The following is a 24,149-nucleotide window of genomic DNA, read 5'->3' on the forward strand; positions in this document are numbered from 1 at the left end:
TAAGGGCATTGGTCCATCAAGAAGACCTCACCCTCATCATCTCATCTAACCTTAATTACCTCCCAAAGGCACCACCTCCAAACTCAGTCACATTGGGGATAAGTGTTTCAACATGGAAATTTGAAGGGAACACCAACATTCAATCCATAGCAATATAGTAGACATGACTAAAAATTTGAATCTCCTCCAAGGACAGAATAAGGTAAATTTGCCTTAACTGCAACTTGAGGGCTTAGATCAAATAAAAATATTAAATAGAGATGGACTTTCAATGCAAGAAGCAATCACCAAATGAACTTGTTGTATCCTCTCCTTAGAGGTCTTCAAATGTTGGACAAGTCTTTCTGAGACCTCCATACAGATACAGGCTCAGAGAGCGTCCCTCCACTTTGAATAGAGTTCAGCATATTGCAGGTGGCCAATGGTTATCTGTTAAATTAATGAATGAAGTTCAATACATTATTGCCCTGAGGCTGAAGATGGGAGGTAAAGGGAAGTAAAACTAGATGGTCACTCAGGATGTAGGTGAAGTTGATTCACAGTTATTTGAATCCATACAGACCTATGTTTGCATTCTTGTGCTTGTTTATTCATTCTTTGATGAATTAGTAAATTCTTAGCTTTGTTTCTCTCAGAAGGCCTTGAGGTTGTTTATGGAACCTACACAATTTTGTAGCTGAATAATAAAGAAATAGATGAGAAAACTGGAATAAAAAGTTTGCACACACGGTTGCATGGTCCAAGGATCTGCATCATTTTGCTATGAACTTTCTAAAAGCCAAAACAAGTAGCTGAGTCAAGCCAGTTGTAAGTTTTGTAGCATCTGTAAGATAAAAATAAAGCAGTTGCTAAGGAGTTAGAATGTAAATTCCATTACGCTGGGCAGTGCATTTTGTCTCTTCTGTTCACTTATTGTAGTTTTTGTACCCACAGTGCCCAATGAAAACTAGCACACAAGATACAGTTCTGGAATGAATTAATCAGAAACATATTTTCCTAGTCTTAGACACTGAAGAATCTCCAAAAAAGGGGGAAATCATGTAACAAAGTAGACATCCCCTTGATAAATAAATAATTAATTCCCTAGAGCTGTTTTCTTGTCACACTTTAGTGTGATCTAAGGCATGAAATGTGATGCAACAAAGTAAATTTGATACTATCAGTTCTATAAATTCTATCGTGAAGCTTTTAGATCTGTCTTGCTGCTGCTGCTGCTGCTGCTAAGTCGCTTCAGTCGTGTCCGACTCTCTTCGACCCCATAGACATCTGGCAGCCCACCAGGCTCCCCGGTCCCTGGGATTCTCCAGGCAAGAACACTGGAGTGGGTTGCCATTTCCTTCTCCAGTGCATGAAAAGTGAAAAGTGAAAGTGAAGTCGCTCAGTCGTGTCCGACTGTCAGTGACCCCACGGACTGCAGCCTACCAGGCTCCTCCATCCATGGGATTTTCCAGGCAAGAGTACTGGAGTGGGGTGCCATTGCCTTCTCCGAGATCTGTCTTGAGCTAAGGTTAAAATGTAGGCTATTTTCAGGCAATGTCCCATGAAAGTTATGGGACATTCTTTTGTAGTATTTGATAAGAAAGAGGGCAGCAGAGAGTCTAAACTAATGTTCTTCAGCAAGAAACAGAAGTGCATGTGCTCATTGTTGCTGATAAAGGAGAGTCATGTGCTCGGCCAGTCAACTGTCTGTAAGGACAGGCAGTGTCACTCTTAGATATTCTTATTGCTAACATTGTTCAGGTAACTTCCCTGTACCAGGTACTAGGCTAAGAGTGTCCCTGAATCCACCTGACAACCTTATGAGGTAGGGCCTGTCACTAAACCCCCATTTCACGGGGGACAAACCAAGGCTTGGAGAAGCTGAGAAAAATTACAGAATAAGTGGTGGTATCAGAGCAAGATTTGACCAGGAGATAATCTGACCTCTTGACCACTATTGATGCCTATGTGAAAATTAAGGAAGCTTCTGGGATGTGCCAGGTTGGATGCCCTTCCTTTTATTCCCAACTATCTAAATACGCTTGGCCAGTACTTTCTATGAGCAGAGATTTGGCTTTCCTTAGAACCCTATTCAGAACATTAAAGTATTCTATATACCCTGTAGCAATGAAATAAGTCATGTGATAACAATAGGAACAATAACAAAAATAATATCATCTTAAAACTCTCCCAAATGTGTTTTGTTGTTGAATTTTTAAATCAGTTTATAGTCACAAACAAAAAGCAACTGAAGAGCATTTTAGAAACATACAATTTTGTTTCTTTTCAAACAGCCTCAGCAGAAGTTAAATATGACTCAGTCCATAGCCCAGTTACAAAAGGGCCATTTCCTGTGTCTTTTCCTTGAGTAAATAATGCACAAGATGGTCACTGCCTGATTGCAGTATCACAATGTGTTTTATTTTTATTTGAATTTTCACTTATTGATTTTGTTTCCCTTGCACATGAATAATGCATCCTTTTTCAGAAAGCACCCAAATTCACATTATTTGGCACACTAAGTAAAAAGTCCTTTCTTTTTGAGCAGTAACAAATACAAATTATGTAGTCAATGTGTTTTTAAATTGGTTAAATATGTATTTACATGCTAAACTGAGGCATTATTGGAGTCATTTGTATAGCAAGTGTGGTTTAAATTGTCCAAATATCTGTTCATCAAAATAAAATAACTTTAAAAGAGGCTGTTGTGGTTCATTTGGGGGAAATAGCATATTTGAATATGGATGTGAACAGCATTCCCTGTAGTAACTAGGAGGTGGCCGTAACAGTTGCGGTAAACAACGCAGGCCCTTAAGGCTTTGCCAGGCTTGAGTAATGCATTGTAGCACTCTTCCCAAGCGTTCCTTGTTTTGTGTTCTTCCATACAGTCAAAAAACAACACAAATAATGTCCAAACTGGCCATTCCCAATTCACCTTCCCAAGAACTGTGAATTGCCTGTGGGCGGGTTCCTGCACATGTGAATTAGTGAAGGAAGCTGACACTACCCCAGAGGCAGGGCACGGGGCTGAGGGGCAGAGGGGTGAGCATCCACCCTCCTGCCCCACTGCCTTCAGAATGGGGCAAAGGTATGATGACTTCCTGCTTACTATGCCTTTGGCCATGGCACTGTATTGGCAGGGATTTGTCTGAAATGAAGAAACAGGCGCTATTTCTAATACAGGTAAAGAAACTCAGCAAAAATAAGACATATGAACTAAGAATTTATTCAGTTCAGTGACCAAAAAAAGTCTTACTTGTGGGAGAAATGAGTCATCTCCTAAAGCATGGTGTTTCCGGAAATCTGGTGGTCATTTCTTTTAGGGTTGTCCCAGTTGTCTAGTGTGCTTCCCTGGTAGCTCAGATGGTAAAGCGTCTGCCTACAATGCGGAAGACCCGGGTTCGATCCCTGGGTTGGGAAGATCCCCTGGAGAAGGAAATGGCAATCCACTCCAGTATTCTTGTCTGGAAAATCCCACGGACTGAGGAGCATGATAGGCTACAGTCCATGGGGTCGCAAAGAGTCGGACACGACTGAGTGACTTCACTTTCACTTTTCACTTTCACTTTCAGTATTCTAACTCTTAGTTAAAAGGTAGAGGTTAGAAGATGGAGGTGGGCTCATTGGGGATGGAGAACTGTGAAGGGGTTCAGGAGTAACTAGCCAGACTGTTACCTGGTTAGGAACTAAAGGTACACATGGCCCCCATGCAGGGAAGTGGGGTGAAGAGGAAGAACAGCGAGGCAGGGGAAGGAACGCTGCCCAGCAGTATTGGTGCGTCTCTTTGGGAGACGTCACGGCCTTATAGGTCTCAGCTTCTTGGCTGCCCAAGCCTAACATTCTATGTGTTGCCATGTTTAACTTTTCAAGTAGAGAGAGACCTCCTGACTGCTGACATTTATCTGAAGAAATGGCCATGAGTGGAAGAGGGGAGACCACTCAATTTACAGATAGCAAGCCAAACTCTAGGCTCTTAAGGAGATAAGTCAATGGAGGAAAAGTAATGAATGGATGAAAGAAATCCAAAACCAACAGGAGGAATAAAGAGAAAGGTCAACAGCTTATTTTCTTTTATTTTTTATTGATATATAAGTATATTTACAATGTTATGTTAGTTCAAGTGTACAGCAAAATCATTCAGTTATAAATGTGTATCAGTTCAGTTCAGTTCAGTGGCTCAGTTGTGTCCGACTCTTTGCAACCCCATGAATCGCAGCACGCCAGGCCTCCCTGTCCATCACCAACTCTCGGAGTTCACTCACTCACATCCATCGAGTCGGTGATGCCATCCAGCCATCTCATCCTCTGAAGTCCCTTTCTCCTCCTGCCCTCAATCCTTCCCAGCATCAGAGTCTTTTCCAATGAGTCAACTCTTCTCATGAGGTGGCCTAAGTATTGGACTTTCAGCTTTAGCATCAGTCCTTCCAAAGAACACCCAGGACTGATCTCCTTTAGAATGGATAAATGTATATACATACATATATTCTTTTTCAGATTCTCTTCCACTATAGGTTATTATAAAATACTGAATATAGTTCCCTGTGAAAGCTTATTTTCTTAATGACTATTCAGTGTTTATGAGTCACTCTTGTCTAGTGTAGGCTTTTTCCTAAAGGAGACTCTGAGACAAAGATTCTAATGCAAGTAGACTTTTTGTGAGATAATCCCAGGAAACAGCAGGAGAGGACTGGGGAGGTGAGAGTGGAAAAAGGAGGATGCCAACAGAGGTGCTGTATCACAACAGTTGCCCAGAGCTTGAGAACCCTGGATGACAGAGCATGCCTGAGTTATCCCAACCATGGGGTTAGATGCTGATATGATTATTGGTATATATCAACCTAGTCTTTGGCTATTTGTCCATCAAACTAGTTACCCATCAGCTCAGTCACTGTATGAGGGCAGTCATTATATTCAGTTCAGTTCAGGTCAGTTCAGTCACTCAGTCGTGTCCGACTCTTTGCGACCCCATGTATCACAGCACGCCAGGCCTCCCTGTCCATCACCAACTCCCAGAGTTCACTCAAACTCATGTCCATTGAGTCGGTGATACCATCCAGCCATCTCATCCTCTGTCCCCTTTTCCTCCTGCCCCCAATCCCTCCCAGCATCAGAGTCTTTTCCAATGAGTCAACTCTTCGCATGAGGTGGCCAAAGTACTGGAGTTTCAGCTTTAGCATCAGTCCTTCCAAAGAACACCCAGGGCTGATCTCCTTTAGAATGGACTGGTTGGATCTCCTTGCAGTCCAACGGACTCTCCTCCAACACCACAGTTCAAAAGCATTAATTCTTTGGCGCTCAGCTTTCTTCACAGTCCAACTCTCACATCCATACATGACCACTGGAACAACCATAGGCTTGACTAGATGGACCTTTGTTGGCAAAGTAATGTCTCTGCTTTTCAACATGCTATCTAGGTTGGTTACTTTCCTTCCACGGAGTAAGCGTCTTTTAATTTCATGGCTGCAGTCACCATCTGCAGTGATCTTGGAGCCCAAAAATTGTATTAGCTCTGTAATAGTCCCTACTTGCCTCGAACTTGGGTCTATCATACTCTACTCAGACAAAATCCTCAGGGATTTTACCACTTTACAGTGTTCACAGTGAGCATCCATGGAGACATGGGTAAGGCAATGACAGTGTCTGCTACCAACTTTTCTTTTCTTTTTTAAAAATTTATTTATTTTTACTTGAAGGGTAAGTGCTTTATAGTTTTGTGTTGGTTTCTACCAAACGTCGACATGAATCAGCCATAGGTTTACCCATGTCCCCTCCCACTAGGACATCCATCCCTCCCACCTCCCTCCCCATCCCACCCCTCTAGGTTGTTATCAAGCCCTGGTTTGTGTTCCCTGAGTCACACAGCAAGTTCCCATTGGCTATCTCTTTTACATATGGTAGTGTATGTTTCCTGGAGAAGGAATGGCAACCCACTCCAGTGTTCTTGCCTGGAGAATCCCAGGGACGGGGGAGCTTGGTGGGCTGCCGTCTGTGGGGTTGCACAGAGTCGGACAGGACTGAAGCGACTTAGCAGCAGCAGCAGCAGTGTGTGTTTCCGTGTTACTCTCTCCATATCTCCCGCCCTCTCCTCCCCTCACAGCCCTCCTGATAAGTCTGTTCTCAATGTCTGTGTCTCCTTTGGTGCTCTGCAAATAGCTTCATCAAAAACCTGGATCTGAGGTCTCTCAACTCCTCTTGCTATAAAATAATCTCCAGTAGGAATGGTGTGAAAGGCAGAAAGACTTCGTACTTGGGGAAGAGGGTATGGTTAAGGGCACCAAGACATCTACAAAACAGATGTATTTCCATCTCAGCAGGAGGCAGCCATGTTTCTCTAAGTGTTGATTAAACTCTTTCCCCATGGTGGTTCCCTTGTTTGACTCATTCATGTTGTTCTCATTTACCTCCTTTTGCTTTTGGGAATTTGCCAGCATGGAACTTGTTTCAACGTCTACACTGATTAGATACAAGCTTATGCTAAGCTGAAAGCCAGTACGTTTGGCTGGGGAACTTGTGGGGCTCATTAACCCAAAACAGGGTTTGGGATTGAAAATGCAAATAGACCCAGAAAGATTACAATGAATGTATAAACACCAGACACAGAATAGACCGTCCTTCTCAGGCAGGGATACTTCACTTAACTTTTGAGGGCTGACATTAAAGAGAGCCCTCAGATTCCTCCAGGTAGAATCTCTCTAAAGGAGACTGAAAAATTGGATCTGATGTGATTCTTTCTATGAGCTTCTGACAAGATCTAGAAATAACATGGTGCAATTGAGAGGGCTCAAGCTTAGGAGTTGAGAAGAATTAGGTTCAAATCCTGGGCAAGGTAATGAATTACCTTGTGATGCTGGGCAAGGTATATTGAAAATCTCTCTCATTTTTCTAACAAAATACGGATAATAATTTCTATACCTCAGGCTACTGGGAAGATGAAATTAAGACACCATATCTAAAGAACCAAAACGGTGTGACATATAAAATACACACCAAAGAAATGATTTTCCTTCATCTTTTGTTGTCTTTCCATTTTAGAAAGCGTCTTTTTTTCTTCTTTGCATTCTTCTTTCCTTCCTTCACTCCCTCCCTCCCACTCTTTCTTTCTTTCTCTTTCCCCCGCAATCCGTGGTTTCTATATTCTCAGGATTGTGAAACCACCTTGAGCGCTACCTAAGTCCAGAATCTTTTCTTTTGACTTATTGACCATGAGTTTTCTTTGTTTTGCCATAGTGTTTATAAAGAGTGATAGGAGAACCTCATTTACTAACAAAACTTCACATTTGAAATCCAATTTATGCTAAAAACTGTATTCATATCTATGATTTCATGTGGTCTTTAGCTGGAAGGTACATGAAGCATCACAGAGCCCATTTTACAGATGAAGAAAGTGAGACACTTAGAGGTGACCTAAGGACAAAGCATCACTGAGGGACAACATCTGAAGCAGGTATCAGATGTCCTGTTTCTATTCCAAAATAGTACTCAGCGGTAATGCTTCACCCGAGACTTTACCAACATGTACAAAGCACTGTCCCATGAGTGAAGCAGCGTACAGCTCCCAGGGGTAAGTCTCAGCAGGATGTGTAGCCTGTCGGAAGGAATGTGGCCAAAGGCTCAGCATCCTGATGCCTATAGATTTGCTGTCACTTCCATGGCTCTTTCTCACTTGTGGCTTCATTTCTGAAATTTGCTAGAATGGGTTTCATTACCTTATGGCGTTTTCCATAAAAAGGAGGAGAAAAGGACAGTTTCACCGCTACTCGCTGAAGCACTGGCCCGCAAGTCTTGAGCTTCTTATAATCATGCTATGGGGTGCTTGTTTGCCCCTTTCTTCCAAAATTTACTGTCAGTGTCTCCAAGATTAGCAACCCACTCAAACTAAACCACACCTAGGTTTTCTTTTCTTTCATTAGACAGGGATTTTTTGGATCCCTATTCAGTTTTATTTCTTATAATTTTTTCACCTATTATGTAGATTGACAGTGGGTCCAAGGTGTCAGTATTCAGGAATCATTCCTGGTCTAAAAACTAACCACTTAGCATCTTCAAGGATGATGTAATATGCCAGCAACTGGTTCAAATTATTATAAAAGACTTTTAAAACACCCCTTATCTACATGCACCCTGTTGGTAGGAATAAATACACATGCTACTTTCTGAACAGTTTGAGAGAGTCTATCAAAATTTTAAACATGCTTATCTCATAACCTATAATTCCATTTCTAGGGCTTTTCTAGGACTCTTCTACAGCAATCCACTCATAGAGTTGTGAAAGTCTCACATACAAGAATGTTCATTGCCTCATTAAGATAGTGAAAAGTTGAAGGGAAACCCAAATATGTGTTAATAGAGTTTAGTCACTCAGTCATGTCCGACTCCTTGTGACCCCATGGACTGTAGCACACCAGGCTTCCCTGTCCATCACCAACTCCCGGAGCCTACTCAAGCTCATGCCCATTGAGTTGGTGATGCCATCCAACCATCTCATCCTCTGTCATCCCCTTCTCCTCCTGCCTTCAATCTTTCCCAGCATCAGGGTCTTTTCCAATGAGTCAGTTCTCATCAGGCAGCCAAAGTATTGGAGTTTCAGCTTCAACATCAGTCCTTCCAATGAATATTCAGGACTAATTTCCTTTAGGATTGATGGGTTTGATCTCCTTGCAGTCCAAGGGACTTTCAAGAGTCTTCTCCATCACCACAGTTCAAAAGCACCAATTCCTCAGTGCTCCCTTCTTTATGGTCCAATTCTTACATCCATACATGACTACTGGAAAGACCATAGCTTTAACTAGATGGATCTTAGTTATATACTACACACAAATTGACTTAAATGACATGATATGCTATCCATGATACTTTTTTTCTCTCTCATGCTGATGACAGAACAATTTATATCACATAATTCCACTTTGTAAAACATAACAATGCCAAAATGCTATCAAGTTATATGAGTTATTTATATATTTTGGATATTGGTCCCTTATCAGATATATGACTTGCAAATATTTTCTCCCATTCAGTAGGCTACCTTTTCATTCTCTTTTCTTTGCTGTGCAGCAGCTTTTTAGTTTGAAGCAGTCACAATTATTTGTTTTTGCTTTTGTTACTTCTGCTTTTGGTGTCAAATTTAAAAAATTATCAGCAAAACCTATGTCAAGGAGCTTATTGTCTATATATTCTTTGAAGAGTTTTATGGTTTCAGATCTTATGTTCAACACTTTAATCTATTTTGAGTTGGTTTGTGGTATAAGAGAGTGGTCCGGTTTCATCCTTTTGCATAAATTAATTGACCATATATATGTGTGGATTTATTTGTGGTCTCTCTATTCTGTTCCATTGATCTGTCTGTTTTTATGTCAATACCATAGTATTTTAATTACTATAGCTTTGTAATGTAGTTGGAAATCAATGACCCAATGCCTTTAGCTTTGTACTTCTTTCTCAGGACAACTTTGGCTATTTATGGTCTTTTGTGATTCCATATAAATTTTTGTTTATGTGGACCGTTTGCTCTATTTCTGTGAAAAAATACCGTTAGAATTTTGATAGAATTGCATTGATCTGTACATTGCTTTGGGTAGAATTAAACATGTTAACAAAATTAATTTTTCCAATCCATGAATGTGGAATGCCTTTCCAATTGTTAGTGTCTTTGTTAATTTCTTTTATTAATGTCTTATAGTTTACAGTATACAAGTCTTTCATTTCCTTGGTTAAATGTATTTATTGTTCCTTTTCACCAACTAAATTTGGGGGTGTTTTCCCAATAGATTTTCCTGGGTGAAAACCATTTATAAAAATTCCAGAATATTACCTTATCCTTATCATTTATTAATCAATCAGAACATATACAATCTTTTTCTTTTCACACTTTTAAAATTTGGTTTAGAAAGTAGGGTCAGTAGTCTCATATTAGGCATATTGATTTTATTTTGTTTGAAATTTGCATTTAGCTTCCTATTGACTCATGTCTCTGACTCCTAATTGTACTGAAAAGTCAAGAAATGTGTTTTCTGAGTTTGGATTTATGATGCCGTTTTACATCCTGATGGTCCTTATGGTTGAAGAAAAGGGGCGTGCTACTTCTATTATCTATGCATGGAGATGGAAGAGCTGAGAAATTTGACCCTTTTGCTGAAGTAGAATGGGAGGAGGTCTTTGAAAGTCTCAGATTCACACTCTTTTGAGGCAACTTGGTAGTTTGGTTGGTAGATGTTTGAAACATATGCTCTTGTGAGGGACTTGGAGGAGACAAGAAGATGAGACGTGTCATTTGGGTGGAAGGGTGAAGAGAAGTACCAAAATCGGCAACAGCCATTTAAAAATTTTTATTTTGAGTATAACTGCTTTACAATTTTGTGTTGGTTCCTTCTGTACAACAGTGTGAATCAACTAAGTATACATATATACCCTCCCTCTTGAGTCTCTCTCCCCTACCCCCTACCCTACCCCTCTTGGATTGACTCCTCTACTGAACTGGAACACATCAAGGTTTTCTTCTCTACAACTTACTAAATGACAGAATCCAAAAGAATGCCTTTAATTATAGTCTTAAAATCTTGGCCATGTGTCAGATGAGCATTGATTTTCTACCACCATTAGGTCAAAAACTATATCCCTTAGTGACAGATGATGTGTGTAATATTTATTACAAAACTGGATATTCCCAGGGATCCCAACTGAGACAGAGCCTTATCATTCAGTATTTCCCCAGTAGTGTTGAGTGGGGATTCTTTAACACTTGAGGCCTCTGAGAGCTGAGAAATGTTTATCCCACCACTTCCAGACTATGAAAATCCCCTGCTCTCGAGTGGTATGTAGGGTAAGGGAAAGACCAAGACCATGAGGTGCTGAATATTGGGTTCTCTTTTTAAAGCCTTAATATTGAGAAACTTATGATTCCTGAAAGCTAGGGGAAAAAACCTGAAATAGTTTGAGAAGCATTGCTCTAGAATTATCTGGGGGAAAGCTAGTTTTGGTTTAGTTGGTTGATTTAAATTAAATCTGTTGTTGTTGTTCAGTCCCTACGTTGTGTCCGACTCTTTGCAGTGCCATGGACTGCAGCACACCTGGCTGTCCTGTCCTTCACCATATCCCGGAGCTTGCTCAAACTCATGTCCACTCAATCGGTGATGCCATCCAAGGATCTCATCCTCTCCCACCCCTCAATCTTTCCTCCTGCACTCAATCTTTCCTAGCATGAGGGTCTTTTCCAGAGTCAGCTGTTCGCATCAGGTAGCCAAGGTATTGGAGCTTCAGTTTCAGCATCAGTCCTTCCAATGAATATTCAGGGTTGATATCCTTTAGTATCAAATCTATTAGAGACCATAAATTGTAATGAAAATGAACTCTTAGACAATGGAATTTTAAGTCATATAAATATGAGATCCAAATTTTAATTATTGAGTTCAGAATACATAAAAGTCACTTTGTAAAATGGCCATGACATTTCCAAACCCTTTCTACTCTCAATTTCTGTACTTACCCCCAGTGAACCTGGGATAGAAAGCTTGCAGATGGACATTAGTCTATGGACTCCCACTTTGAGTAGCACCAGACTAGAGAGTACTGAGAATAAAAAATTTCACCGATGCTTTGGACCCCGTTTGAGACCGTTTCAGAACACACAACAACATGTGCATACTTAGAGCTCATGTACATGAACATATCGTCAAAAAGACACCTTGTTGGAAAGTAGTCTATCATGAAGGACACAAAAACTACTTCAAGATTTCAGTCAATTCAAAGATCCATAAGTAATCCATTGATGGAGGCAAATTGTTGATGACCCATCATCACTTTTTCAGTGTGAAAATTCCTGTTTCAGGAGCTGTGAGGACAGTCTGTAGGGCAGGAGAACTTACTGAGGGGAAAAAAATGTAACTTTTGGGTCTGGGATGAAGGCAGAGAATAGGTTTGCAAATAACAAGGGGCAGGAGGTGGTGCTAGTGGTAAAGAATCCGGTCGCCAGTGCAGGAGATATAAGAGACACAGGTTCGATCCCTGGGTTGGGAAGATCCCCTGGAGAAGGATATATAGTAACCCACTTTAGTATTCTTGCCTGGAGAATACCCATGGGCAGAGGAGCCTGACAGGCTACAGCCCATGGGGTCATAATGAGTCAGACATGACTGAAGTGACTTAGCACGCAGTGGCAAGAAGACCTTGATGATGCGGTCTGACAAACACGGTGGATGAGTCACTTCAGGAACCTCGAGTAACAAAGCCTATTTTCCTAGAGGAGAGGCAGCTCAGACTGGACAGAACTATGGTGTGTATCAGGTCACTTTGAGACAGAAAATTACTATTTGGTTTGGTCGAGTGGCAGACCAAACTTCCTGGATGAGTTCAAAGGCCCTCTGACAGGCAAAAGAGGGCAGAGAGTAGGTGTTCTCTACTTTTTAAGAAACAAAAGGTGGAACCAGAAAAGCATTAAATTCTACTTTCAAGCAGGTGGCACAGTGGTAAAGAATCTGCCCTGACAATGCAGGGGACACAGGAGATGTGGGTTTGATTCCTGGGTCGGGAAGATTCCCTGGAGGAGGAAATGGCAACCCACTCCAGCATTCTTGGCTGGAAAAGTCCATGGACCAAGAAAACTTGTGGGCAGCCTATCATCCGTGGGGTTGAAAAGAATCTGATAAGACTAAGCACTCTCTAGAGAGTTCAACCATAGACGAGAACCACTGTCTGAGGCACACAATGTCCAAAGATGAACAGATTTAGTGTTCTTCCTAAATAGTGGCTATCATTTTAGTAGCTTTACAGTCTTCTGCTAACTTGGTGATCAAAAAGAACTTCATCTTCATTTTCCCGGTGTCATTGACTACACATTTCTCTTCCTATGCTTGTCCCAAACCTTGGCAACACTTCCGGGGGACATTCCACATGTGGTTTACATTTTACTGTCCAACTTGTTTATAAATAAACCTGGCTACAGGACAGCAGTGATTAAAGACCAACCGACACCTGACCTCAGGGAGGAGGCCAGTCTACTTAGAGGCAGCTGAGCTTTCGTGCAGACTTCTCATCCTAATTGTGCTATGTCAGTGCCATGAGGAAGGAAGTTGGAGCTTTAGTCATCAAACCTGTTTAAGTGAAAGTGATTTTGAGTTTGTTGCTTCCTATGATTAGAGAAGTTTATATTTAATTTCCACAGTATTTTTTAATAGCAACCTTATGCTAATTCAACATATGCTTACCGGATAGATAATTGTCTCCAAGAATATCAATGCATATGGAATTTTTCATATAATTAATGCTTTAAACTAGGCATCAGCCTCAATTATCTAACCATTTCTGGTCCAAGATCAGATTTTAGGCATCATGCCTCTTTTCATTTCCACTTCTTTGTCATCTTGAAGGTGGAAAGACACTTAGAGTTCATCTACCCCATTCCATTCTCTTCACAGATGAGGAAACTGAGGCCCATGGGGGATCAAATGAGTTACTAAAGGTCTTACAACAGCTTATGGAGAGAGTCTGGGTTCTATTCCCCGTTTGTTATCCCATGTTCTTTTGGACATTACCTCCTGGTTTTTACAGAAATCAGAGTTTGTAAAAGAAACTCTGAATATAATTGCTGTGGACATATGGTCTTGAATTTATGTTACAAGATGCTAATCGTTGCCTGCCTGCTTGCTCATAGCCTTCTAAATGAAATCACCCACCCCAAACCCTGCTGTCTTAGCAGCCAGATTTTGTACCTGTGACTCCTCTAACCCTGTTAATGCTCATCAGTCTGGGGACGACCATCCTGCCCGACAGAGTTCATCCATCGCAGGGGCTAGAGGTGAGGCAGGATGATCAGAGGGACATTCTCTCTTCAGGGCAATGAACCTGGGGAAGAGAGAAAGATTACCTTTTGGAAATGGGATCATGAATTTGAAGTCAGAATAAGTTGAAAGAGCACAACTGCAGCAAACAAAAACCATATGCAATTCAGAGTCAAGAGAGAGCAGGAACCCAAAGCAAGCAGAGAAGCCAGCAAGTAAAGAAAGGAGAAAACAGAGCCAACAGACAGAGCTGCACACAAATTCTGCAACGTGGACTACTGTAATGACAGTAACAGCTACCACCAGCACCATTCTGGGCACTGTGCTTAACATCTCACCTCCATGACCTCGCGTTAACCATCACAGCAACTCAGGAGGTGCATATTAGTGTTATCTCTATTTGCAGACATATACACTGGGGCACAGAGAGGTTAATGAACTTGCTGAGGGTCATGCCGTTCACTTCTCTGCTGTAGTACCTGCCCGTCTGTTGTATTCCATGTGGTAATCCCTGATAGAGTCCTTTCCAAAAAAAGCAATTGAAAGCATACTTATTTAACCATGACAAAAAATTAGAATGTTTGGAAAATATTTGACTTCAAATATTCAACCTATGACGAAGACTCAACTCCAAAAAGCATAATTCATTATGTATTTCCAGTCCTAATAGTCTTCATCTGTCAGTCTTTTACAGGCTAGAGTTGGAAACCTTACCAGGCAGAACCAAGGTGGGCAACCAGTAACACAGATGGGGGAGGCCTTCCTGAGGACTGTGGGCTGTAAATCAGGTTCTTTTACTCTCATACCTAAAGGGGAATAAAAAACAGGTATAAAAAGAGGAGGGGAAGTGGAAACAGAGTTAAACAAAGAGCCCACATATGCAGCTTCTAACAAATTAGCCTTAGGCACCTACTGAGTGATTTAGGAGCAGAAGTGTTAAACAAAGAAACCAGTGAAATGCACAAGAATGTCAGATGAAACTTGGAATTGAGGAGTCATTGTAGAGTGTGACCTTGGGCAAAGGTAACCTCACTGACTCAGTTCCTAAAGCATATCAGTGAGAAGCTGGGAACCTTAAGAGGCCCCCAACCAAAGTGGTGGTCCTGAGGAAACAGCCCTCTCAAGAGTTTTGAAATACAGCAAACTGGAAGGGCTACAGAATTTAAATACCTGGGATTTGGGCAGTTAGTCAAGGTCAGAAGTAAAGAGAATAACATCAATAAATGAATATCTATCAATCACTAATCATGTTCCCTGAACTTTTCTCATTCTGAGTATTAGAATATAATTTGAGCTTTTTATCAGTCAATCAATCTATTGATCAATAAACTGGTAAAAACATAAGCCCCAACCTGATCCCACCAAATCCACACTTCCAGGAGAGCCCTGGAAATCTTTCCATCCACAAGTGCCTGGGGGATTCTGGTCATCAGAGAAGTCTATGGAGCACCACACCAATGATGACTGTCCTGTGTCATCTTCATGCTGATGCTTTCAGGCTGACAGTGTGCTGCTCTATCTCTTTGCCAGATGAGGAGACTGAGCCCTAGAAATCCGCTGAAGCTATGCAGTTGGAAGGCGACAAGTCCAGATGACTCAAGAGGCCCTCATTTAAACTGAAACCTTGTACCCTTTGGCTGAGAGTGTGTGATTGGTCAAAACCGTGTGTGTGCCCACTGGGTAGGAAGGCTCAAGGTGGGCCCTCTAATAGGAGGGCTAGGAGTCAACCCACTGCTAAAGGAGCTGAATTCAGTTAATTCAGCTGAACAAGGAGCTGCCAAATTCAATTTGCCCCTCTATTTCCCAGTGTTTGCATACCTGCCAACTTAGAAAAAACTGGACTCACAAAATAGTCTGGAATGGAAAAGAGACTGCCAAGGAAAGTAGACACAGGCCAGTGGGGATTCAACCTAGAATGAGCAGAACAAGAAGTGGAGATTGTCGTGTGTGTTTTCCTGTGTGAAACTAAGATCGGACAACTTAGTGCTTCATGGCGCACGTCCATCCTTCTGCGTTCGGGTGGGGTGTGATCAGAGTTATGGAGAGAGAGGAGGAAGGGCATGGGACAGAGGTTGAGAGGAGAGAAGCTACCAGTATCCCTGGAGTTATTATTGTTCCATTGGTAGCTCCTCCTTCACTTCTATCTTCAGAGAGTTTGAGGCTAGACTTGGTAACACCTCACACTTATTATAGGAGCTCCTCCCTGCCTATTTCATCATGGTGATTAGCAATAACATTCTTAAAATGAAAAAGGACCTGTGATTTTTTTGGGAAGAAAATAAAGGAGGAGGATTTGGTTCTATATCTTTCCAGCTGTGAAGTCTGGGGCAATTGACATGTTAGAGTCATCATTCTCTGGTCTGTGAGTGAGATCATATCTACCTCTTGAAGTTGTCTTGAAATTTAATGAAATATATATGCAAAAACCTAACATGTGCAATTTTCTCATGAATGTCAGCTCCTTCCTCATTTATACCCTATCTTCACTCTGACTTCTGTCCAGTCCTTGCCAGCATATTACTCAACTGGATTATGTCTCAAGTTCCAAATCCTTCCTGAGAGAAGCAGAGGTAAAGGAGCAAAGTGAGAGGCCCTATGGGCAGTGGCTCACACACTCAGAAACATACAACAAATTTAAAGTTCTCCGAACCAAATGGGAAACCCCTCTACTTCACCGGGGTCCAAGTCAGCAAAGAACCTCCATTCACAGATCAGTATGTATTTCTTGTGTCTATATTATGCTAGATGTTGGAAATGTTCACTGCCCCTGAATGCCTTAGACCATATCTTCTCATTTTCTTACTGGCAAAGATGTTTATTTTAATTAGCTTTTTCTTCTCTCCCATAAGGAGGTCAAATATAAGAATTTTATCTTCACTGTTTTCTTTTTTTTTTTTTTGCTCAGATGCTCAGTCGTGTTCAACTCTGCAACCCCATGGATTATAGCCCACCAGGCTCCTCTGTCCATGGGATTCTCTTGGCAAGAATACTGGAGTGGGTTGCCATTCCCCCCCTCAAAGGGGTCTCCCTGTCTCAGGGATCGAACCCTCATCTCTTATGTCTCCTGCATTGGCAGGTGGATTCTTAACCACTAGCACCACCTGGGAAGCCCTGCATTGGTTACCTTTTGCTGTAAGTTTAACAAGTCCTTCTTGAAATTGAAAGCTCCTTATTCATTCACTTACAGTCTTGCTAAATACTTGTTCTGCAACTGAGATCTGATAACTTAGTGCTTCATAGCACACATCCATCCTCTCTTGGTCAGTATGAGTGCATTGGCTAAGTTGGTTGGTTTTCTGCATTTGGCAATTGGTGTGTAAGTTGGTTTGTCCCTCTCTGAGATTAATTTCCATACAGAAGATCTGGGGAAACTATTGAATTCCTACTGCAAAGTTAACTAATTTTCCTTGGGCAAAGTGACATTTCCAGAGGATGACTGTCAGACTTGGCGTCCCACAGACCTGACTTGATTATCATTTCTACCATTTAATACCGACATTGTTATTTGATCTCACTAAGCTTCAGTTTCTTCATCTGTAAAATGAGAACAAGAATGCCTCCCATAAACATTTACTGTGAGGATTAAATCAAAGAGAAGTTACTTGGTATCCTGCAAGGGTTCCACAAACTCATATCTTTGTTTTTTTTTAACTGCTGTATCCCAAGAGACAAAAACAGTACCTGACCCATAGGAGGTGCCCAGTAGGTGTTTACTGAATGAATATTGAATCAGTGATACTCAGTGAATGAGTAAATATTATTGAATGAATAAGTAAGTATGAATGAATGAATATATGTTATACAAAGGAATGACTATTGGATAAATAAATAATAAATACCACATGAATAAACAGTTTAGAAAATTCTATTGTGCCAGAAGACAGACAAGCACCTCCAGACACTCAGGAAGGGTTGTTAATGGCACCAGTGGCCACAGGTCCTTTGGAAGCCCTGAGGCCAGTTCCATCCTCTCCTGTTGTTTCTCAGGCTGCTCTGTGCAGTGGTTTTCCCACTGAGTCACCCGCAAATATTAAAGGCCTCTTTATGCCGTGATGATGTGCTTGGATCCAAGTGTGAGACGGTGGCCTACTGTGCACAGGCTGTGTTGGAATGAAGACAGCTTGTCACCTTTTCTTCCATCGGGACAGCCCATGGTGTCCTTGCTGACCCAGGGCTGGGGTGACCTTGCCAAGTAATGTACTCTATTGAAATTATCAAGAAAGCAGACACTACTTCCCCCAACCTCTTGAACCATTAGTGAGGATGGGCTTTTGCTGTTTGCCTGCCTCTTCTGCCTGACACCCCAGGGTCCTGCGGCTCCTTCCTACACATCAGAACATCAAATCCTTGGTTCCAGCTCCTGGGGTGGGGAGTCTATAACTCTGGAATTTAGCTTTCTGAGTTCACTAAAATTTGCTGAATTCCAGAGCCTTGGCTCCTTGAAAAGCAAGGTAGGGTTCAGCTTCCCAATTTCTTTCACTAGGGCTGAAAGAAAGCAAGGCCATCCTTCCTTGGGTGTTTCCAAGATCTGGGGCAAATTATACTGTGTCTCCTGTCACCTCGGCCCCAGTGACCCTGCCATAAAGCACATATCTTTATATGATTAAAATGAATATCAAATGCAGCCATGAAGGAGAATAAAGAGGGAGGGGACGTCTCAGAAGGGGCCATGGGTGCAAGCAAAGGAGGATGGGGGAGAAGAGAAAGCAAAGAAAGGAACCTCGCTGGCAGCCTGTGTCCGCCCCTGAGGGGAAGAGGAGGGAAAGTTCTGAAACAGAGTGTCTCAGTGTCTCAGATTTTGTGTTTGGGCAGGAAGCCCCTGCGTCCATCACATTTTCCCCCTGGCCTTATGATCTCCACTGCAAATGGAGCAGGGAGTGTGACGGGGCCCAGAAAATGGTGCTGGATAGAGCGTGGGCCAGCCCCACCATCTGCATGCTCCAGGGCAAGCGCCCACGATTCCTGTGTGTATTTTCCAGGCAGCCCAGCCCCTCCACATCCAACAGTCACTGGAAAATAAGAAAAGACATGTCCCCTGCTTTCGTCTTGCCCACACGCTACCACTTGGCAGTCCTTCAGGATTTTATGACAAATAGTAATGAATAATTAACAAATCATTTGAGCTGCTACCAAAGGCCTGAAGAGAATAGCAGCGCCTCAGCTCACACCACCCCAGACAGGCCTTGACAGTGTTTCCTCTTCTAATAAAACTTGCCTGAAATACTGGGGCTCTGATAACAGCTCGAGGCCACCAGGGGACCACTCCTCCCCTGCCAGGCTCTGTTTCTCCCCAGGCTGCTGGCAGGAGAGCGAGACAAATAGAGCTGGTGTCTCGACTTTCTCCCGGTTCTGCAACACTTTTCCATCAGAGACCAAAGTCTGGAGGAGACCCATGAGCTCCATCAGAGAAGTGCTTAAACCGGGGGCAGTGGGACAGCTTCATATGCCCCCACCCTGGGAGACATTTGGCGCTGTCAGGAGATACTTGAGTGTCATGCCTGGGAGAGCGTTGCTGATGATGCTGGCATTTAGTGGGTAGAGGCCAGGGATGCTGCTGCTAAGCATCCACCAGAAAGCATCATCTCACCCAGAACGTACACCTGCAGTAGAGAAACAGACTTATGTGTCCCCCTCCCCCCATTGTGGTTCAGTGTGCCTGGTGCCTGGAGTGAGCCCAGGACGGGAGAAACTTGGGCTCCCTCGAGTGGTGACTTACACTATGACAGGCAGGGAGAAAGGCACAAAAGCAGCAGGGGGTTTGGATAGCAAGAGAGAGAGAGAGCGAGCGAGCGTGTGTGTGCATTTTAAACAAGTCATTTTATCCATTGCAAAATATGCTTTGCTTGATGGTGACAGCAATTTTCATGAATCATTAATGAGCCATTTTCTTCTCACCATGTTGTTAATATCTACGCCGAGGCCTTTGAGTTGACAGCAGATTTCCTTGTGATTAGTCAGTGTTTATTTTTTTGAAATATGTTCTTCACATTTAGAGGAGCACTTGAGTGTGAATTCATGGGCTTTCTTCTTGTTTGTTTTCTTCCCTAAATGAAATCTCTAAGACCTTCCCTCCTGTTTCCTAGTCCTTCTTTTGGAAAAAGGATATTAGAAGCAGCAAGAATGGGCAGTTTGTGGATAATACTTCCACTTATAGTTTTGAAGGGGTGAGGGTAGAGGGTAGAAGGCAATGGAAGATTCCAGTTCTGACCACATGAACTCTAAGAAGCGCAAACCTTGCAGTCCTCTCCAGCGTAGCTGCAGTGAAGAGTTTGTAAAACATGTCTTATCTGTGATGGATTGGTTCCCCAGCCAAGTGATATTGTTTTTGTTTTTGCCTTTAGCTGCTCTTTTGTATTTAATATAATTGTCTATTGGATAGGGGGTGAAGAAAAGGGAACAAGCAATATTTTTGATGGATTATTGAACATCTCACTGACCTTTCTCGTTTATCTAGTAACCTGTCCTCAGGTCACTCTCATGCTCATAGTCACCATAATCATATTGGCTTGGCCAAAATGTTCATTCAGGCTTATCATCTGTAAGATGATACAGAAAAACCCAAATGAACTTTTTGGCCAACCCAATATTTATTGAGTAAATCCCACACGGCAGGTACTATGTCACATTCATTAACTCATCCAATCCTCATAACAGTCATATGAGTTAATGTTACTGCCTCTTACAGATGAGGAACTGGGAACATAAGAAGATGCATAAATTCACAAGATCACTGAGCCAGATAGTAAGCAATCAGGACAAGAATCAAGGTGTGGCAGAGCCCAAAGCAAGCTATCACTCCTGTTGAAATGTTCAGGGCTCTGGTCAATCAGAATAGCTCTCAGAGCTGGCCCGCAGGGTTTCCGCCAAGCTCTCAGCCCCTTGCATCCAGCCTCCCTGCGTGTGATCCTCTCTTCATAAGCCCTCTGTTTCTGAGATCATTTCCTGGCCGGGCCTTGGTTCTTTCTTAACTTCTGGTTGGCATGCTCCTTTTCCTCACCAGAAACGCCTTCCTTCTTCCTTCTAACATTTCAAATTTTGTTTTTGCTTCAAAGCCCAGTTCCCACTACCACCACCACCACGAAGACTTTCCTTATCTTTTCCATTTTGAGAATACACACTCTCTAGGTTTGGATGCAAGCCTGCCTGAATCTGAAATTCTGGCTCTGTCCACAGACTGCTTTGCCTTAGAGAGAAAAAATAACCTATCTCTGCCATTCACTAGTTGTACAATGCGAGCTCTTCTGTGCTTTCTTCCTTATCTGCAAAATAAACTGGGTAGACTAAATTAAAATACCCAATCCACTTCACAGGATTGTTGCAATACATAAATGAGATCATGCAAATGAAAACTCTCTGTAAGACTTTATTAGATTATCACCTATATGGTGTTGTTAGACTATCACCCTGATCTTTCTTTTTCCATTTTTATTACTTACATTTTATTTTCCCTCCCTAATCCCACCAATTTTGTTTGATTGTGTATGAAGTAGGTCATTAGTGACGAGCTGGAGAGAAAGTGGGTTGTTTTTTTCTTTCCTGTTTTCCAGGACTTCAGTTGCAGAAACGCAATATGTGATCGGCAGCATCAGATGTCACCATGGGTTGTATTTTTAGAAAAGAAGGGAATAAAACCAAATGACTTCAGTGATATAAACTATCAGAATGGCCCTGTAATCCCCCAAAATACACATCTTAGTAAAATGTGAGGAAAATCTGCTTAATTATGCCACTTACCACGGGAAACGGGTTTACAGATCTTCTTTTTTAACAGCATCACCATCCTGACTAGCTGAAGAGAGTGACTGTTTTTCTAGGGTATTTATTAAATGCAAAGGGGAATATTCCCATTGGGATTTTCCCTCGAATTGTATTGACTGATTCAGAAAGAGATAGGATCTTTAACATATTGAATCTCTCTGTCTAAGAACATGGTTTAGCTCTCTATTCAAATCTTATTTTATATCCTTTGGTGCTTATGCCCATAAAGACTTCTATATATTCTGTTAGATTCATTCCTAGGTAGTTGCAATTTTTCGTGCTATGGCCATAAGTTGTATTTTATATAAGTTATGATCACAAGTTTCGCATCCTTGTGTTTTGTAAAAAACTGCTCCACTGTCTGAACATTAACTTTCTAATATTTGTGGCGCACATGCTCTCCACACTGGAACCACTGTGGTCAGCCTTGGCAACAAACGAACGCAGCGTGCTCTCTTTCCTTTGGGCAGCACTGCGTGATTTTTAATGACTATAGCTCAATGAAAAATTAATACCGCAAACGGATGGGCTCTGACTCTGTGCTTAAAGCCCCAGAACTTTCTATCAGGATGCTGGCCCCACAGATCTGGTGGACAAGAAAGTCTCATTTTCGGGGAGAGAGAATTCTCCCAGATGAAAATCCTTTTGAAAAGTCTAAAAACCGAGGGAAAGGATCCAATAGGCCTACACTTTTCTTACTGATTCTGCACATTTTGATAGAATCCAGTTGTGTGCCACAGAGTATACTGGACTGGGATGTAGAAATCAGTGATGTGTTTTGTATATCAACCCATAACACTGATTGCACATCGATATTTTTGAATAATGTAGTTTGCAAATAATTTAAAACCTATTTCTATTAAGATAATCAGATATTTTATGAACTAGAATGCAAAATTGCAGGTAGGTATTTTTTGAGGTACCAGGGCACCTCAGGTGGCTCAGTGGTTAAGAATCCGCCTCCCACACATGTACACCTGTGGCTGATTCATATCGATGTATGGCAAAAACCACCACAATATTGTAAAGTAATTAGCCTCCAATTAAAATACATTGATTAATTTTTTATAAAAAGAATCCGCCTGCCAATGCAGGAGACACAGGTTCAATCCCTGGGTCAAGAAGATCGCCTGAGGAAGGAAATGGCAACCCAATGCAGTACTCCTGCCTGGGAAATCCCAAGAACAGAGGATCCTGAGGGGCTACAGTCCATGGTGTTGCAAAAGAGTCAGACACGACTTAGTGACGAAACAATAACAAATGTTTCCAAGTACCTGGGCACACTGCCCGGGTTTCTCAGAAGTCCTCAGCCAGTCCCCTCTACTTTTGGTGCTCTGTGGGGCAAATGCCTGGATTTCTTGGGAGGAAGTGTCAGCAAGAATGTACATGCATGACATCCAAGCCCAGTACTCTCTCTGCTTTGCCATCCCTTGGTCGCTTATTGGACTCTTCTGAAAGATCCTTTGATGCTTTCTGTACACCTTTGTACCATTTGGTGCCAGTGGCCTTAGAGCACCTGCTTAAAACCTGATAGAATGACTGCCACAGCCAAAGTTTCCACAGCTAACTGAGAACAAAGTACAGAGCTAGATCACAGGGCACGGCCTTCAGCATCTGTGTGTCGTGTCAGTACCTTAGATCAGGGTGAACTGACTGATAGCATGTGGCTGCTGCTGCTGCTGCTGCTAAGTTGCTTCAGTCGTGTCCAACTCTGTGCGACCCCATAGATGGCAACCCACCAGGCTCCCCCGTCCCTGGGATTCTCAAGGCAAGAACACTGGAGTGGGTTGCCATTTCCTTCTCCAATGCATGAAAGTGAAAAGTGAAAGTGAAGTCACTCAGTCATGTCCGACTCTTCGCGACCCCCTGGACTGCAGCCCACCAGGCTCCTCTGTCCATGGGATTTTCCAGGCAAGGGTACTGGAGTGGGGTACCATTGCCTTCTCCGGATAGCATGTGGAAGGGAGCACAAACATTATTGCCTGTTTTTTCTATGGAGAAAGAAAGACCGTTGAACCAGAAGGACTCCTGCTTGCTACTGATCTGTAAGATTAGGCCTGGTAGAGAATATCCGCTATGGTGGAATTTGACAAAGTCGATTCATTGACTCTGGCACATCTGTGGCCAAGTCCTTTCTACTTGTCTTTGGGTGATTTTTCCCCATCACCTGTGTTACTCCATCCCCGTTGCCACCTCATGGTTGGATTCCTTCAACAGACTGGTTTATCCATAGTCTTACTCAAGAAACATTTAGCACGAGTAAGCTCTGCTGATTTCTAGAGCAAGCATAGGGGTCCCTCAAAGCACTCACAATCTACTGAAGGAGACAAATGTATCAGCTACCAATATTAGTGATCTCCCTACCCTGACCTGCAATTTCAGTTACCCCTGGTCAATCTGCAGTTCAAAAATATGAAACGGAAAATTCTGAAAATAAACAATTCATGTTTTAAATTGCATACTTCTCTGAGTGATGAAATCTTGCATCCTCCTGCACTGTCTGCCCAGGTGGTGAATTATCCTTTCGTCCAGCTTATTCCTGCTGTATATCCCCCCCACTCATCAGTATAGGAAAAAACAGTCTGTGTGGGTTTTGTACTAGACTCAGTTTCAGGCATCCACTAGGGTCTTGGAACAATA

At 42.3% G+C, this 24,149-nt stretch overlaps 1 long non-coding RNA gene across 1 annotated transcript; it reads right to left on the reverse strand.

Annotated features, from left to right (window-relative positions):
* Window positions 1-13,334: 13,334 nt before the first annotated feature.
* On the reverse strand, window positions 13,335-14,736 carry LOC113897817. The gene is made up of 3 exons (XR_003512436.1): window positions 14,466-14,736; window positions 14,090-14,273; window positions 13,335-13,815 (listed from the first exon to the last, which is right to left on the reverse strand). It is a non-coding gene; the product is annotated as an uncharacterized LOC113897817 (long non-coding RNA).
* Window positions 14,737-24,149: the final 9,413 nt, after the last annotated feature.

The sequence above is a fragment of the Bos indicus x Bos taurus genome, chromosome 8 (assembly GCF_003369695.1).
Source record: "Bos indicus x Bos taurus breed Angus x Brahman F1 hybrid chromosome 8, Bos_hybrid_MaternalHap_v2.0, whole genome shotgun sequence".
NCBI classification, from domain to species: domain Eukaryota; kingdom Metazoa; phylum Chordata; class Mammalia; order Artiodactyla; family Bovidae; genus Bos; species Bos indicus x Bos taurus.